Source organism: Benincasa hispida, unplaced genomic scaffold (genome assembly GCF_009727055.1).
Source record: "Benincasa hispida cultivar B227 unplaced genomic scaffold, ASM972705v1 Contig66, whole genome shotgun sequence".
NCBI lineage: Eukaryota > Viridiplantae > Streptophyta > Magnoliopsida > Cucurbitales > Cucurbitaceae > Benincasa > Benincasa hispida.
The window spans coordinates 212,814-227,301 of NW_024065007.1; positions in this window are offsets into that span (position 1 = coordinate 212,814).

Genomic DNA, 14,488 nt, shown 5'->3' on the forward strand with positions numbered 1-14,488 from the left:
TTTCGATATGTTCTGCATTGGTTGAGGATGAAGAAGATATAGTTAGATGACAAGTTAGTGGACGAGTTTTGCGAGAGCGAGATGGGATAGAGCGAGATGAGCTAAAGCGAGATGTGCCAGAGCGATTTGAGCGAAAGCGAGATGTGCTAGAGCGAGATGAGCGAAAGCGAGATGTGATAGAGCGAGATGAGCGAGAGTGAGATGAGCGAGATTAGCGAGAGATAGCAAGAGCTAACGAGATTAGCGAGACTTTTACAGTATATTTTGTTAGTGATTTTTTAGTACGGACCTGTTAACTGATAAATTGAATGTTCATTGAACAATGCAGGAGTAATTTAAGATGTTGAAATCTTTGAAAATTCGTGAAGTTGATAGGTTTCCCGGGAAAGTAACTTGTTTGGCCCATGTTGCCAATGCGAACAAGATTGTAAAGCAGAAGCTCACCAAAAGACAGTTAGAGATGTTCAAGAGAACAGTTTTTGGTCGATTCCTAAACATTGAACTTGTATTCAACAGCCCTCTAATCCACCATATGTTATTAAAGGAAGTGAAGAACTCGGGAATGGACTCAATTAGTTTCTTTGTCAGAGGAAAGGTCGTCACATTTTCGAAGGACGACTTTTTGTTGATCACTGGTTTGTGACGGTCTCCTACGCGAGTTGGACGGAGTGAGAAGTCCTCACATGAACATTTTACCAAGTACTTTGGTAGTCGGTTGGCCTTAGACGCATTCCACTTGCATTTGCTTAAAGAAGAATATAAAGAATTGGTATTTGAAAATGATGATGATGCAGTGAAGATTACCCTAGTATACTACACAGAGGTTGTAATGATGGGTAAAAACAAGCAAAAGAATGTTGTGGATCGTACCCTATGTGACGATGTTGAGGACATATACTACTACAACTCTCTTAATTGGGGTAAAATTATTTGGCAGAGGACACTCGACTCCCTGAAGACCGCAATTAAAGACAAGGTTGGTCTATACAAGGAGAAGGTGAGGGGAAATAAAAATTATGTTGTGAAGTACTCGCTCCGTGGATTTCCCAAGCATTCCAGGTAGATGTTCCTTAATCTAACTTTATCTTTGGTTTAACATTAACATAGTTATAAATTTGAGTTATTTGGATTTAGATGTGGACGTACGAGATCCTTTCGTCAATAGCAGGAAACGTTGCCACTCGAAAGAGCAAGGTAGTGATTCCTCGTATATTACGGTGGTCATGCTCCCACTCGGTGTCATTCAAAACACTCGAGAGAGACATTTTTTAGTCTGAAAATGTAAATGTAATCTATGTAGCCATAATATGTTTATTCAGTAGTTAAATATACACTAACCATCTTACTGGGTTCCTTAATGCAGACAAAAGTCAAAGAGGATCTTGTCATATCCGAGGCTGAGAAAGAGTTTTGGGACGCCCCAATTGATAGACGGGTCGTAAGACAAGCACACTCCGACACCGAGAGTTCAAGGAGCTCTAGTAGTCCAAATAGTGACGGTGGTTCAGATAATAATGGTTCAGAAGGTGGGGAAGGTGAACAGGAGGGTAATTCAGAAGGTGGAGCGAGGGATGAAGAATCTGATGGGGACTAAAACATCCACCAGCCTACTTACACTCCCAGTGAGGATATGTTTCATAATGTGTNGTGTAGACGTAGAGATCCTTTCGTCAATAGCAGGAAACGTTGTCACTCGAAAGAGCAAGGTAACGATTCCTCGTATATTACGGTGGTCATGCTCCCACTCGGTGTCATTCAAAACACTCGAGAGAGACATTTTTTAGTCTGAAAATGTAAGTGTAATCTATGTAGCCACAATATATTTATTCAGTAGTTAAATGTACGCTAACCATCTTACTGGGTTCCTTAATGTAGACAAAAATCAAAGAGGGTCTTATCATGTCCGAGGCTGAGAAGGAGTTTCGGGACGCCCCAATTGATAGACGAGTCGTAAGACAAGCACACTGCGATACTAAGAGTTCAGGGAGCTTTAATAGTCCAAATAGTGGCGGTAGTTCAGATAATAATGGTTCAGAAGGTGGGGAAGGTGAACAGAAGAGTAATTCAGAAGGTGGAGTGAGGGATGAAGAATCTGATGGGGACCAAAACATCCATCAACCTATTTACACTCCCAGTGAGGATATGTTTCATAATGTGCTGGTGATTGGTGACATACGTCCTGAGTTTGAGAAGTGTTCTGTCCCGGAGGATTCGGGCCGCAGGGAGGGAGCCAATGTTAAACTTGATGTATATGCCTACCCGCGGAGCATTGACAGCTTAATATCGAGCTTGGATGCCTGTGTATCGAACCTAGAGACGGACGTGAGAGACATGAAAGCACAATTATCAACTATTTTGTCTCTATTACAGTCGATGAAAGGTTCCACGATGCCAACGAGGTCTCCCACTCCACAGACGGGCCAGAATGCCACTATGTCCCCCATCCCGACTGTACGTAGGTCACTTACCCCACCTGTACGTAGGTCACCTACACCACCTGTACATAGGTCACCTACCCCACCTCCACCTCCACTTAGGTCACCTACACCACCTTCACCTAAGTCACCTACCCTACCTCCACCTAAGTCACCTACCGCACCTCCACCGATCCTACCTCTACCTTCATTTGTACAGCTCGATATCACGACCTCTTCTAACATCCTACATCTCAATTCACAGGTATGATCATTATGTGATTCGAAGAATTCTTTCTTCATATTTGTTATTCAACATGTTCAACATTTTGTTATAATAGGTTATGGTCGAGAGTAGAAAAACAACACGTAAAAGGAAGACCATTGATAAGTACACACCTCCCATTGAACCAAAGAAGAAAATAACAAAAGAGAAGGAAGTTAAGATTCAACTTCCTTTGGATCGTTCAAATATTAAGTACCCTCTCCGTGGGGTACCTACGATGCAGTTTAAAGCAACGATCCAATACTCCTTGAAGCATGAGGTTTCAGCGGCTATATTCAAGGAAATGGTGAACTGAATTGCCGATGAGAATACGGACAACAAGGTTCGAGAAAATGCAGTTCAGCCATTATCCAAAACCTTTTTCCAGGAGTTGACTGAACCAAGTTCATGGGTTGAGTGTGACGTAAGTTTACGATCCTTGTCCTTTTTACCAAGTACATACAGTTATAAACCCTCTCCTAACGTATATCTTGTTCTAGATGCAGACCCTAAATATCATTTTTGAGTTCATGAAAAAAAAATTCTATAGGCGACCAGACATGTGTATGGCTTGCTTCACCATTCTGCCAATTGGAATAACGGTAACCATTTACTGCACTTTTGAATAGGAATACGTTGGTTGACTATTATGTGTTTTAATGTTCTTTTCGTTGTGTAGAGTCATCTAAATTCTCGAGATGGGGTCAACAAACATATCAAGAACAAGTCGACCTTGGATGTTTCCGTAGCATGAGGGATGAGACGTTACCGGATTATGTCATGGGTAAATTTGATGTCAAGTGGTCAGATGTGGACTTCGTATACACGGCAACAAACATTGATCAGCATTGGATGTTGATAACATTGGATCTGAATAGAGGCCGATTTTTCGTATTTGATTCACTGCCTTCCATGACATCGAAGAAAAAGCTGGAGTCTTTCCTTGAACCGTTGACTTACACCCTACCTTCGCTTCTTCACTACTGTGACCTGAAACGTTCGAAGCCGGACATCAAAACGTCTCATTGGAAGATAGCCTGACCTACCTCTACGAATATACAGCACGGATCGTTAGATTGTGGAATTTTTGTTGTAAAATTCTTAGAACATTTAGTGACTGGTAGTGACCCATCTGTAATAACTCAGGATAAGATGACTGACTATAGGATGCAATTGGCATGTCAATTGTGGACGAACACTCCATATTATTGACGTACATGTATATTATGTATATTATTGATGTAATTTAGCTTTTACTAACATGTTATTTAAATTGTTAGTGTAGAACTACCATGAATACAGAAGATTCATTCATGAATAGCGAACAAGTTAAATAAACTTAGATAAGTGAAACATCTGAAGGGATTCATTAAGCCAACAAGTTAAATTAAATTATAAGTAATCAGAATTTAATTTAAGTTTAATTTAAATAATCAAATTAAGGGATTAAATTAATTTAAATTAAACTTATAAAATGGATTAAATTGTTAGTGTAGAACTACCATGAATATAGAAGAAGATTCATTCATGAATAGAAAACAAGTTAAATTAAACTTAGATAAGCGAGACATCTGAAGGGATTCATTAATTATACTTATAAAAGGGATTCATTGCCAACAAGTTAAATTAAAAGCGAGATGAGCGAGAGCGAGATGTGCGAGAGCGAGATGAGCGAGAGCGAGAAGTTTTTAGAATGGTTCAAGAATAGAAAACTCTAGTAATCAAACTTATAAAGAAAGATATTTGAAGAGATTCATGAATAGACAAACTTTAGTAATCAAACTCATAAGCGAGACATTAGAAGTTCCAGAATGACAAGTGGCACATAAAAAATTACAGTTTTGAGGATTAAAGTGGCACATAGAATGTTACAGTTACATAGACAAGTGGCGTTTAGACAATTACAAAGACAAGTGGCACATAGACAACTACAATCGACCGACATTTGAATCATTTGTATTAGAGTCAATGGTAGCAGTTCATTGCAGTTTTGCCGATTATGCTCAATAGTTCCCACATCTACCACATTTTTTGTCTGCGTTATTCTCCTCTTGATGGTATTCTTTGTACTCTTTACCAACCTGTACCACTCTTCTAGGAGGTGCAATATGCTTTTCCATATATCCCGGAGGTCTCTTCTATTCAGATATGTGACCGGGTGGATTTACAGGCTCTGCATAAGCAGCCATGAGGGAGTCAACGCTATAGAATGAACTGCACAAACCATGGACGGGGATGTTTCTTTCTCGCGCAGCCACAATCGCATGTGAACATGGGATACCGAGTGAGTCAAATTCCTTGCATGTGCATTCCTTCATATGGAGGTTCACAATACCGTCCAATCGATTGTCCCGCACATGGATCCTATAACAATCAATCGACTTAACTCGATATCGTCTGCCTTTGTCACACTCAGTTGCTAATCGGTTTTCACAGTAGTTCGAGTGTGACGTCGTTCGAGATGCCCAATAATTTCTTCATTCATAAAACCATGACTGGATGAGGCCTCGAACGTGTTCCAACAAACACATTATGGGCAGTTGTCGATATTCTTTGGTCAATGAATTGAAACACTCTGCACTATTGGACGTCATGTTATCGTATCTTCATTCTGTTTGGTAAACACACGCCCACCTTTCAAGACCAATATCCTCCAAATATCTCGATACTGCACCATTTCAAAGAGTACATAGTTGGTCTCAGTGTGCTTGGAACTCTGACATGCGAAATGCCTTGGCTACATCCTTGAACATCCCAACAATCGTGTTGTCCTTAAAGTTCGAAAGAATATTATTTTCTAGGTGGTAGGTGCACAATCCATGAAATGTTGTGGGAAAAACTGCATGAATGGCATTGCCAATAGATACCGCTCGATCGGACACAAACACCAAGTTAGGGGGTACTCCAATGACACATTTCAAGTTCGACATGAACCACTTCTAAGCTCGATCAGTTTCATTGTCCACTATGGCATATGCTATTGAGTAAACTTGGTTGTTGCCATCCATGGAGATGCCGACCAACATGGTCCCTTTGTATTTTCCTTTCAAATGCGATCAATCAACAATTATCACCGGTCGACAACTTGAAAAACCTCTAATACAAGGTCCTAATGACATAAACATGTACTTGAAATGGACATCATTTTCAAGTTCGATTTCAAACCTTGTACCTGGATTCTCCATCTTTAACGCTTCACCATATGCATGTAGAACAGCGTAAGACTCTTCTGAAGTACCCCTGGCGAGAGCATAAATGGGACAGTTCAAATGAAGTTTAGATTATAAAGAATACACCATTTTTGTGTTAACGATTTTAAGTTGTAGACATATTTCGTGAAAATTGACAAATCAATCGTACAGTGACAAACAATCATATCACGATGGAAGATGAACAGATAGCGAGAGCGAGAGGGTTATCAGAGGCAGTTTTTGTAATCTCATCCCGTGATGACGTAAGCAGAGGGTCAATTGACATTATTTTTTTAAAATGGGTCATTTGACATTTTGGACTCTAAAATTGGGTCATCCGTACAATTTTTCCATTAAGCCTAAATAATATATTTATATTTCATAATCAATTAAAACTTATAGTAATAAATAATTTATATTAACTTATTAATTAATTAGACCATATTTTTAGTGTTCATCTCCGACATATAAAAATTTCACCATTATGTAGGATATTAAAAAATTCATGTCATATGGATTTTAAAGTTATTGAATAATAATATCATAAATTTTAAAAAGTGAAATTATGTGAAACAAACAAGTGACACTACAAAAAAACTGTGATACTATGACATTTAAAACTGTCATATGTAGAATTCATGACAGTTATTTTCGTCATGGTATCCCCTGACCCCTGTAGAGGTTTGATGTTCAATGACAGTTTTCGAAAAATGTCATAATTGAGCTTTAAATGACAACAAATACATTGTCAATGATAAACTGTCATTATCAAGTTTAATATGACATGTTATCATTGTCATCAATTGACTCAAAATTGGCTAATTTATGTAGGATTTTAGGTAATGATCACAGTTATAAAATGTCAAAAAGGAATATATAGTGATATTTTTTCTTGTCAAGAATAAATGGATCATGATAATTTTCAGTGTCATTAAAACATGAATCATCAGGACGAATTTTGTATGTAAAAAAATATTATATCATGATATATTTTAACTATCATGAAATTTAACATTTTTTCACTTTTGTAATGTCATTAAGATGCACTTTTTTATAGTTGTTATTTCTGTGAACCCCATCATTATATATAAGATTTCCACAACGAATTAATGCTTTTCAACCTCAAGAATACAAATATAAAATACTTTCATATACACAGAAAATAAGCATAAAGTTGATAATATTTTTACATAAAAGATCAACTAAATAACCATTAATAAAGGTTTTACAATTAGCCACATCAGATTACATTTCAATCAAAATTTACCTACTAACCCTATAAAAAATCATATAAATATATCAATGCTCCATAGTTTTTTTTTTCCCTCCAACAAGTTCTTACAAAACCTGTTAAGAAAATAAAAAATCATTTCAGAGTTCAACTCTACCCATCAGTATTGACAATAATAACAATATAAAAAGATATTACCTTTCCAATGTTAATAATTTTTCCCACACGTTGATCTTGCCCAAAACATGGAGTTCATAAACTATATCCTATGAACACCCATAATCAAATTGGGTAAATGCTTTACTTATACAACATTGATATAATAACCTATACTCGCAATTCATCCATGTCAACAATCATAACAATATTCAACAAAATTCTCCAAAATGATAGTTAGCATGTAATACCCGACAACAAATAACATCCTTCTTTTTCTCATTATTTTCTGGGGGAGGATATACAAATGAAAAATGTAAAAATAGCCATGTACCTATTAAGCACTAATAAGTTGTCGAAAAATGACAAAAGAGATCCCGTCAACCTATACATTTCTTTGGATAATCATCACAAATTCTTCCTAGGATAAAAAGTTAATACTCAAATTAGTCTACATATATAGCAATCTAAGTGTTCTTATATATCATTTGAGCACTAAACTCACCACTTTGTTGGTCTTAATTCTCCCTATTGTGTGAATGTACATGTATTTCTTCTCCAAAAAATCATTTACAACAAAATTCAGTCCAAAAGCAACAAAAGATACCAAGTACCACATATCATGCAAAAAATCTGTGCGATCCTACAAACTCAGCTCATTCAGATCACACACAGTTAATGTCATCTTGTGTATAAGTAGATGGTGCACCTTTCATTTGTATACAAGAAAGTGGATTTTAATTTATGGCACTAAATTTTAAGTTCAAATTGTTTGAAGTTCTACAGTGCATATAATGTCTACAATTGAAGTGTTCTTGGACAATATCATATCATGCATAAACCACATGACATAATAGCCGCATTCAACCATGCCCAATTGTTTAGGCCATTGTGCATAGAACATAATAAATATAGATATGGTAAATAAGGTTTCTATGAACCAACTTATCACTTACTTGCATTGCCATTTCACTACCTTGACGACCTTCCAACTTGGCTTCTTCTTTTTTGAGATGTTGAAGGACCTACGGATGCATATATGGAAAGAAAAAGATTTTAACTATATTGACATAAAATAGTTAGTCATTATACGCTAAATGGTGTAGTAAGTATCACATATATTCCAACTACTTCCATAGCATCTTCATGGATACAATTTTTCAGAAAGTCCATCCAGAATATAACACCTTTTGTGTAACCAACAACTACCAAACTCCAGTGATTGTTATATGTTTAACTCAACATAGAAATTATTAGACTAATGATACTAAACTATGTATGCCCAATTTCTACACAATATACCCCGAATTATAAGGAAACATGAGAAGTTGGGCATGCATCTATTTTTTGGTAACTCAATCCTAAGGCACATAACGTTTTTTTTTTTTTTGCTTCGTACATGGAAGTTGGCATTTCATTGTTTTCAGGTAAGAGATCATTAATTATGAACAACAATTCTGAAAAGCTAGAATTACTCCTTCCAAACCTAACCTTTAAGTTGTACAATCTTACAAAGGTCGATAACCTTATGAATTTTTTATATCTAGGGTATAAAGGCTTCTTAACATCATCAAACATAGTGTCAAACCTATTGGGTACATCACAAAATTGTTCACAAGCATATTGCGCAAAGTCAAGTACATTAAATAAATCACCATTTTCTTCATAGTTTTCAGTCACACTATTCTCTAATCCATTGTTAACATTCTTTGTGGTCAAATATTCTTCATGTCAAAACCATACCTTATAACTTTGATTGATTCCATTAGCATACAAGTGATACCTAACTATTGTGACATCATTGGATACACGATTCCCACATTTCAAACATAGACATCTAATTGTATTGGAACCATTGCTATGGTGTAAACCAAGTTCAATGAACTTTTCTACTCCTAACTCATATTCGCTAGACATCCTGTTTTCCATCATCCATGATTTTTCCATTGTATTAAAAATAGAAAACTTAGTTCTTTGTAATTAGCCCCTAAACAAGGAAAAAACTGTACGAAATGTTATTTGTCAATCTGATATGAGAAGGAAGTATATTCTCCAACTTTCACAAATTAAACTTAAAATAAATAACAATCAACTTACACTTACCTATTAAAATGGAAACTAAAGCAACCCAAATATATATATAACCATGGTGGAAGATTGAGTCATAAAAAACATATATTTCAAAACAACCTAAATATGCATAAACCATACACTATTGAACAACAGGCATACATGTATATAAACCAGAAATATCGAACATTTATAAAAATCTAATTAAGTCAAATGGCAAGAACTAAAATCTAAAAACAAAGGTTTAAAATAAAATGAAAATAATTACTTCACTACAACTGTTTGGTTCCGAAAGTGGCAACTCTGGTGTGGACGCTGATTATTTGACTATGACCATCGCAAATCTGGTGGTGAATGACATTGAGTATCACAAAGGACGACAACGAGTATTAACGGAGACTATCGATGGAGAACGACAAGCGAAACGAAGAAATGCCGAAGCATTCGTGAGGCTGACTGATTCGATTCATTGAAAAACGTCCAATATAGAAATAGGGAAACAAAGAAACACCAAGGATGTGCAACGAGGGTAGGGGAAATGTCTAATATGGATATGGAAATAGGAAAACGAAGAAACACCAGGGCTGACTATTTGGCTTCGCAATTCAACTAGCCGACGAGTGTAGGGGAAAAGTGTACTTCGAATTCTTGAAAATAATGTTAAGTTAGGGTTTTAATATATTTTTAATAAAAAATTAATTATTAATTATATTTAATGAAAATTAATAAATGTCATTAATTGATGACATTTTAAAACGGTCAGAAATTGAAAGAAATTCGAAAACTTCCACTTTTTTTTTTTGCAAATAATGCAAATTTTCACTTTTATGACACTTTTTCTTCCCCTCTCAAATTTATTGTACAAATATATCATAATAGGTCATATTTCTTTACTGTGAAAAAACAAACACGAAACAAACTAACCCTAAATATTAACTTTCAGAAAACTAATATTTATTATGTTATACTGTTTTTTTTAATTCAAGTGTTTAGATGATCTTGAAATAGACTATAGAAATTGTTGCACTTATTTAAGTTTAAAATTTTAGGCCTATTTAGTAATTATTTTCTTTTTTTAAAAAAAAAAAAAATTAAGCATATTTTCTCCAATTTCTTATAATAATTGAATTTTTAGCTAAATTTCAAAAGCAAAAATAACTTGGCTTAGTTTTTTAAACCATTAGTAAGAAGTAGATAACAAAAGAAACAAATTGGAGGTAGAAGTATTGCCTATAGGCTTAATTTTTAAAAAACAAGAAAAAAAATAATTACTAAATGGACCTTAATCTTTACCCATTTTATTTTTTTAAATTATTTAGTTGAACAATTGTAATATGGAGTATCAAATTATACAACTTTAGATTGGTAGTTAGTATTTTTATCTATTGAATTATGTTTGATTTGACTTATATTTTCAAAAATAGTTTATTTTTTGCACAATGTTTTTTAGTTAACTGTTGAATGAGAACTGACATGAAGGATGATAGGTTGAGCTAGTCACTTTTGAGGATTTAATTTGATATGGAATAAAAGAATAGATAATTTTTGGAATTAGATTACTATTTGTATTTTTCTTTTGATTGAAAAATTAGATTATTCTTTTCAAAAGAGTATAATAAAAATAATGAGAATTCCAAGAAGGTCCCAAATCAAATGAATTAGATGGTTCGATATTTTGGTGGGTGGACAATGCAAGTCGTCCACTTATGGTGGATGTGGGCCATAGCGCCCATATCGACCATTGACTTTAACAGTTCCACACAAAGTTGTCCAAAGTTTTCTTTTTTTAATAAATTTAAAATTTTAATATAATATATATTTTAAGTTTATTTGAAACAAATAACTCATATGTTAAAATATAGGACATAATCAATCTATCAATCTAACTCGGTAACAAAGTTGGATGTGTCTCTTTCTTAAGTTCGTATTGTTAGAAATATTTATTTAAATTGTATCATAATGTTTATAGTTGGTATCAGACGAAATGTCTTAACACTCGTGATTTCTGGTAGGCTATTGTTACACTTAAGATGCAATTCTTGCAGATCTTATTAGGAAGATTTTGGCATTCTTTCTTTGAAATTGTCATTTTTTGTGGGAGTCAGAATTGTTTTTAGGGTTTTCTTTTTCATTTCATTGCATATTTAAGAGTTGTGAGATTGTTTGCTAGGGTTGACAATTTCATAACAATATCATGAGACTGATTGATAATTATTGGCTGTCATGTGGAAGCTCTTTAGAAATTGTATTATTGTGCCCTTCAAGAAGAAGATTGTGTTTGTTAACTGAATGTTCTCATGCAAAGAATATTGTTCAAGTTCATATTGTAGTTGAAAGTGATTCTCTAACTTAGGGGAGCCTAAGTTAACAGAGTTAAGTGATCTTCGCTTGAAGCAAGAAAGATAACCAATACATTGAGAAGGAGCTCTCACTTAGAGGGAGCATATGGTGTTACCACTATTGTACCAGTTCTAAAGAGAGCCTAAGTAATATTGAGAGAGATTCTCACAGCTAAGGGGAGCCTAAGTATTAGTTTGAAGAGTCGAGATAGACGTGTGTCACTGTTATTGCATGTCTAAACATATAGGTACAATGTTGTAATCACTTTACTAGATTTATCTTTCTCGAGCATCTTGCCTCCAGACGTAGGTGGTGCTCATTGAATTGGATTAACAATTATTGCACTATTTCTATCTTCTTTATTCTATATTACTTTGTGTTGTCTTACTGAGTGCTACAGTATCGTTTTTATCATCTAGTCTCCAGTGTTGTTGTTATCTTCTTCTTCTTCTTCTTCTTTTTTTCAATTACAACTAGATAACAACTTCGAAGGAAAATTAGAACACCAATAAAATAAAGTTTTAAGAAACCTATATAGGTAAGAGAATGAGTTGTCCTATTTCAATCTCGCTTCACAAGTTCACATGGTCTCTTTATTAATAAGTTCTTATTTATTATTCAACTAAAACTAAAGTTTTATCCTCAACTATGAGAATGAATATTGTAAATATCCAAATATTAAAACGTACGATAAAAATATAATGTTAACATGAATATAGCTTAATTAGTATAAAATGTATACTCTTGATCAAGTGTTTGAATTTCTCACCTAACATATCGTTGAACTAAAAAAAACATAAAAATAAATCTCATTTTATTTTAAAATAATTTCTCTTTTATGGGTCGTTTTCATATATAGTAAAATGACCAACTTATTGATTTTGATTAGCTCACACAACCTCAGTCTAATTGTAACTGGTGTTCGTAGTTTTTCTTTTTCTTTTTCTTTTTCTTTTTCTTNTTTTTTTTTTTTTTTTTTTTTTTTTTTTTTTTTTTTTTTTTTTTTTTTTTTTTTTTTGTAGTCTGCATCTATAGATGGTGTTGGGATAACCACTGTTCACTAGGCCCAAATACTCAAGATCAACGTTGGAAAGATGAAGAAAAGACTGAGAAATATTCTACCAATCCTTGATACTCGAAACTCGATGCTCGACGAGAATTCCCTTTTTTGTTTGACGAGTCTCTGTTAAATTCTCGATAGAACTCGATGACAACTAAACTAATACTCGATCTTACTCGATGATTCTTGAACGATACTCGGTGCAACTCAGATTCTTGAACGATACGCAGCTCGATAGCGAAGATCGATGCACAATTGAACTCGATACTAAGATTATTTGATGCGATTTGAATGATGAATGAATGGTGCGCGATTTGCAGGAAAGAAAAAAAAACTGTATGAACAAGAAAGATAAGGCAAGAAGATGAGACATAGTATTTACATGGTTTGGCAAGATTACCTACGTCTATGGGAAGATCTGAATTATTTACTGATGAAGATTGCGTACAGTTTTTGTTGTTTACAAAAAACTAGGAAAAATGATGATAACTCTCTGTTTTGTTTTAAGGATCAGAGGTATTTATAGAGTATACCAGCTGACCGTTTACAAAGTTAGTTATAAACAAACAAAAGCTGAGGTATTTGAGTCAAATCTTCTTCACATTCTCCACCTTGACTCCAATGCCTTGCAATCTTCTAATCTTCCTGATTCTGACCATTCTGTCTACCCTGTGTCTGGAAGCTCAAAACCAACTTGTTCTAAACATTTAAAAAATTTAAGCTTTGAAACAGGTTTTGTTAACATGTCAGCTGCATTGTCTGAAGTATGAACCTTTAAAATTTCTATCTCCCCTATCTCAATTTTATCTCTAATGAAATGATACTTGATATCAATGTTCTTAGTTCTAGTGTGGTATTTGTATTTCGAGATAAATGAATAGCACTTTGGTTGTCACAGTAGAGTTTCACTACTGTTTGATCTATTCCAAAGTCTTTTAGCAATCCCTTCAGCCACAATGTCTTCTTGATTGCTTCTATTAAAGCCATATATTCAACTTTTGTTGTAGATAAGGCTACTATAGGCTGTAGTGTTGCTTTCCAGCTGATTAGATTAGAACCATAAAGGAAAAGGTAACCTGTTAAGGACCTTCTTTTGTCCAAATCACCAACATAGTCAGCATCCACATATCCATAAAGTTCTAAGTTTGGTTCAACTGACCTTTGGTAGACTAACCTTGAGTTTTTAGACCAAACCAAGTACCTTAGGATCCATTTATTAGCCTCCCAATGTCCTTACCAGGATTAGACATATATCTACTAACTAAGCTAGCCGAATAAGAGAGTTCAGATCTAGTAGAAATCATTAAATACATTAGGCTTCCGACTGCTTGACTATAGGGTATGACAACCATCTATTTTTGATGTTCTTGGTCATATCTTTAGGAGAGTTAGCTGAGGAAAGTTTAAAATGCTGAACAATAGGTAAGCTCACAGGTTTTGCATCATTTATGTCGAACCTTTTAAGGATCTTCTCACAGTAATTGGACTGATTGATGCTTATGATAGACTCCTCTTTATTCCTTTGGATCTCTATTCCTAGAACCTTGGTTGTTTCTCCCAAGTCCTTCATATCAAACTCCCTTTTTAAGAGATTTTTAACATGGTTAGATATCCTTTGGACCTACCTGCCAGCAACATATCATCTACATATATTATTAGTAAGCCTTGTCCTTGTAAGAACCTGTATTTACATAAACACATATGTCAAATGAACTTCTTTTGAATCCAATGCTAGAAATATAATCATTGAATCTCTTATAC